The sequence below is a fragment of the Acomys minous genome (genome assembly GCF_964271855.1).
Source record: "Acomys minous genome assembly, chromosome: 11".
NCBI classification, from domain to species: Eukaryota; Metazoa; Chordata; class Mammalia; order Rodentia; family Muridae; genus Acomys; species Acomys minous.
The window spans coordinates 112,291,387-112,296,121 of NC_140492.1; the positions used below are offsets into that span (position 1 = coordinate 112,291,387).

Sequence of the window (4,735 nt, forward strand, 5' to 3'; positions counted from 1 at the left end):
TTAGGTGAGTTGGGGTATCGGGCTTCTGCCAAAAAGGCACAACTGTGCCGGACTGAAGTGACATATCTGGGATACACCCTGAAAGACGGACAACGGTGGCTCACAGAAGCCAGGAAGCGAACAGTGACTCAGATCCCGACCCCAACCACTCCTCGCCAGGTAAGAGAATTCCTAGGGACCGCGGGATTCTGCAGGCTTTGGATTCCCAGGTTCGCCACTCTGGCGGCCCCATTATACCCTCTAACAAAAAAAAAAGGGGGGGAGTTCACTTGGACTAAGGAACACCAATTGGCTTTTGAGAACCTTAAAAAGGCACTGCTAGAAGCCCCTGCCCTAGCACTGCCTGATCTGAACAAGCCTTTTACTCTGTACATCGACAAGCGGAAGGGGGTTGCCAGGGGGGTCCTCACCCAAACTCTAGGACCCTGGAAGCGCCCAGTGGCCTATCTGTCAAAAAAAAAAAAAAAAAACTGGATCCTGTGGCCAGTGGGTGGCCCTCTTGTTTGCGGGCGATAGCAGCAACTGCTGTATTGGTAAAAGATGCCGATAAGTTAACCATGGGCCAAAATGTGACGGTGGTGGCCTCCCACGCCCTCGAGCATTATCAGACAACCACCAGACTGTTGGATGACCAACGCCCGGATGACCCACTACCAGAGCTTGTTGCTGACAGAGCGGGTGACCTTCGCTCCGCCCGCCATCCTTAACCCTGCCACCTTGCTACCTGAAGCTGGCGAGACCCCAGTTCATCATTGTAAAGAGATACTGGCTGAAAAAACAGGGACTTGATCAGACCTCACTGACCAGCTGTGGCCTGGGGTAAAAACTTGGTTCACCGACGGAAGTAACTTTGTGGTAGCAGGTAAGCGGAGGGCTGGGGCAGCGGTAGTGGACGGGAAGTCTGTCATCTGGGCCAGCAGTTTACCAGAAGGGACGTCGGCCCAAAAAGCTGAACTTATTGCTTTGACCCAAGCACTAAGACTGGCAGAGAAAAAGGCTATCAATATCTACACTGATAGCTGGTATACTTTCACAACAGCTCATGTCCACGGAGCGATTTATAAACAATGTGGGCTGCTGACTTCAGCTGGCAAAGACATTAAAAATAAAAAAAAAAATTCTTAGTTTATTAGAGGCTGTTCATTTGCCCCGCAAGGTGGCGATTATCCATTGCCAAGGACATCAAAAAGGGACTGGTCCTATAAAAAGGGGAAACCAAATGGCTGACCAGATGGCCAAAGAGGCGGCACAAGGACCAATGATTCTAATAGCTAAGGTTATGCCCCAACAGGCTGAGGAGATTCCCGAGAAAAAAATCCTCACAGAGAAAGAGGGGTAAAATACCTGGCTAGTATACACCGCCTTACCCACCTAGGGCCCAAGAAGATGACAGAACTGGTCAATAAGTCTCCCTATCACATCCCCAGACTACAAAAGATCTGGTAAAAAAAAAACTGCAAGGCTTGCGCTCTCACTAATGCCGGTTCCAGCAGACACTGTGCAGAAAAGCGCTTGCGGGGAGATCGACCTGGAACTTATTGGGAGGTTGATTTCACTGAAGTCAAACTGGCCCGATATGGTAATAAATACCTTCTAGTTTTCATAGACACCTTCTCGGGGTGGGTCGAGGCATTTCCCACGAAAAAGGAAACGGCAAATGTAGTGGCCAAGAAGATACTTGAAGAAATCCTTCCCCTGTGCACCCGCCATAGCAAGCATAGCAGCAGTAACGCTATCTTGCAAGGCAAGACTAGAATAATAGGTTCCCGGGATAAGATAAGGCCTGGGGCCCAGAGGAGAAAGATAAAAGCGTGCTGAGATAACAGAAACAGTTTGTCCTTGTCAAACAAGATATTTATGGTTGGCCATCTGGCCCAGGGAACGGGTAAACTCCCCTGTTCCCATCTGATGACCGGACCATAACCTCGCCTCATTTAAATTTACCAATCAGAGCCCTGTAACTATGCTTCTCGCTTCTGTAACTGCGCTTCCCGCTAAAATCCCTATAAAAGGCCCCCAAAAAGACTCACTCGGCGCGCCAGCCTCTCCAGAGACTGAGACGCCCGGGTACCCGTCCCCCTACAATAAAGCCTCTTGCGTGTTGCAACCGAAACCTTGGTCTCGCTGGTTCTTGGTGGGGGTCTCCACGTTAAGACCACCCTGCTGGGGGTCTTACAGTATGTGGCAGAGAGAAGAGCGTGAGAGGCAGAGACAGAGAGAGGTGGGGAGCCTTGCCTCTCCTGTTCACATTACATCTTTAATTTAGCCCTAATAATTAGGTCGGTATAGTGTGCTGAATGTTGCCCTCCCCCCTTCCCCTCCCCCCTTCCCCTCTCCCTCCTCCCCATCTGCCCCTGCCCCAGGTAAGTCCCTATCCAGGTCCCTAAAATCTGTGTTCATCATTTTCAACGGCAAAGGGTGAATATTGCCTCATAAAGAAAAATAGACAATTAGGTTACAGAAAAGGGAGAGGAGGAACTTACGGCAGGACATTGAGGTGACACTGAAATAGAAGCTCATACATTCTTTTTGTTTGTTTGTTTCAAGACAGGGTCTCTCTGTGTTAGCCTTGGCTGTCCTAGACTTGTTTTGTAGACCAGGCTGGCCTTGAACTCACAGCCATCCTCCTGCCTCTGCCTCCTGAGTGCTGGGATTAAAGGCGTGCACCACCACGCCTGACAGAATCTCATATATTCTTATAAGACAAGGGACAGAGGAAGTTTGGAGGGACAGACACAGAAGAGAAAGTGATGCGTAGAAGGGGTCAGACGTTGGAGTGTTGTGGCCACAAGCCAGGGACGTCTTGTTGGAAGTTCCCAGATGACAAAAGAAAGGAATTTACTCCAGAGTCCCCAGAGTGCATGTTGCCCTGGCAACACCTTGGTTTCAGACTTTTGGCCTGTGAGAGACTAGAGTTCTGTTGTTTCAAGCCACCAAGTTGTGGTGATTTGATATTTAAGTCTCAGGAAGTAAATACAATAGGTTAAAAAAGTGAATTATAAGGCCAGACGTGGTGGCACACACCTTTAATCCCAGCACTCAGGAGGCAGAGGCAGGGGCATAGCTGTGAGTTTGAGGCCAGACTGGTCTACAAAGCGAGTCCAGGACACTCAAGGATAATACAGAGAAACTGTGTCTTGAAAAACTAAAAAACAAACAAAAACAAAGGAAGCTTTTCACTATATATTGAAAATAGTGAAATGTGTGTTTTACTTTTGCTTTAACCTACATTTCCTTCACCAAAGATATGGTTATTATATATACACATACACAATATGTACACTCACATATATATGCATATATGTACATGTATATGTATATATATATTTATTGGATTAATAATGAGGTTGGAAGAAAATGAAGTACAAAGCAGAAAGGGGAGGGGTGACCCCATGTGGAGGCCACCGCAGTGTTTCAGAAGAGAAAAAGAAATCATGACTTGAAATAAGGATCCGGCAGAAGATGAAGACAGCCGATGCAGGAGATGGCGGGGCTAAAAGGGTGATGAGTGAGTGACCATGCCTTTAACTGAGAAACAAAATGGCGGAGCAACAGAAAAAGGTAGGGAGGCAAGATAAAGGCCTCAACTAGGACTGAAGTAGCTGGGAAGCCGGGAAATGCAGGTGTCCAGGAGGCTTATGGGCATATGGACCGAGAACTTAGGATGGAGGACTTAGCTGTCCCATACTGAGGTCATTGACACGCTCGAGACTTCTAAGGCAGCGAGTGTGGGGGGAGGAGAGAAGGAGCCAAAGCCGGGACAGCGCTCTGAGGGGAAACACCTGTGGGATGCCCCGGGAAAGGGAAAGTTTGTCTCTCAAAGGTGGCAGAGAGCCGGCCAATCGGACAATGGTGCCGTAGCTGGAAGTTTAGGGTGTTAACCCCTGACCGGCCTTGGTGTGACTTCCAAAGTAGCCAGTCACATGACCTGTCGAGAAGGAGACAGGGGGAGGTTGGATGGGTGCTCAGTGATAGGAGAGTTTTCTGGCGTTGTCATTCAAAATGGCTTCCAGCTGTACTCTACAAGCATTCCAATTTGAGCCAGGGTGGTGTCGAATTACGCACTATAACGGGTGGATATGGTTTAAGATTCCCACAAGAAACCAGCCACAGTCATATTGGGTACTGAGGGAGGAGTGGAAAGTGACTATTTACCAAAGTCTAGGGAACGTGTGAGGAAATTGGAAGGTTTGTGGCAGCACCCACGACTGCTCATCTTAGGCATCGTGATGTAACGGCCAAGACTTAATTAAAAAAAAATAAAATAAAAATAAAGGAAAGGAGACGTTCAACTGATGTTTAGCAAACTGCTGGAGGACCTGAATTTGGGAAGCACATTCCCTCCCTCCTTCCCTCCCTCCTTCCCTCTTCCTCGCTCTCTCCTTCCTCCTTTGGTTTTGTTGTTGTTGTTGTTGTTGTTGTTGTTGTTGTTGTTTTGGCTTTTTGAGACAAGGTTTCTCTGTGTAGCCTTGGCTGTCCTGGACTCACTTTGTAGACCAGGCTGGCTCTAATTCCCTTTAGCAGCACGGTTTCATATAACCCAGGCTGGCCTCGCAATCACTACATAGCCAACTGTCCTACTTAGGTTTACTATTGCTATGATGAAACACCATGACCAAAACAACTTGGGGAGGAGCAGGTTTATTTGGCTTTCACTTCTGCATCACTGTTCATCACTGAGGGAAGTCAGGACCGGAGCTCAAGCAGGGCAGGAAGCTGAAGTCAGGAGTTGACG

The 4,735-nt window shown here is 48.3% G+C and overlaps 1 long non-coding RNA gene across 1 annotated transcript in view; it reads right to left on the bottom strand.

Moving 5' to 3' along the window:
* Positions 1-4,625: 4,625 nt before the first annotated feature.
* LOC311608976 overlaps positions 4,626-4,735 on the bottom strand; it is a 2,477-nt gene continuing 2,367 nt past the window's right edge. The window contains exon 2 of the long non-coding RNA XR_014783208.1: positions 4,626-4,735. This exon is cut by the window's right edge and continues 54 nt beyond it. This is a non-coding gene — a long non-coding RNA (uncharacterized lncRNA).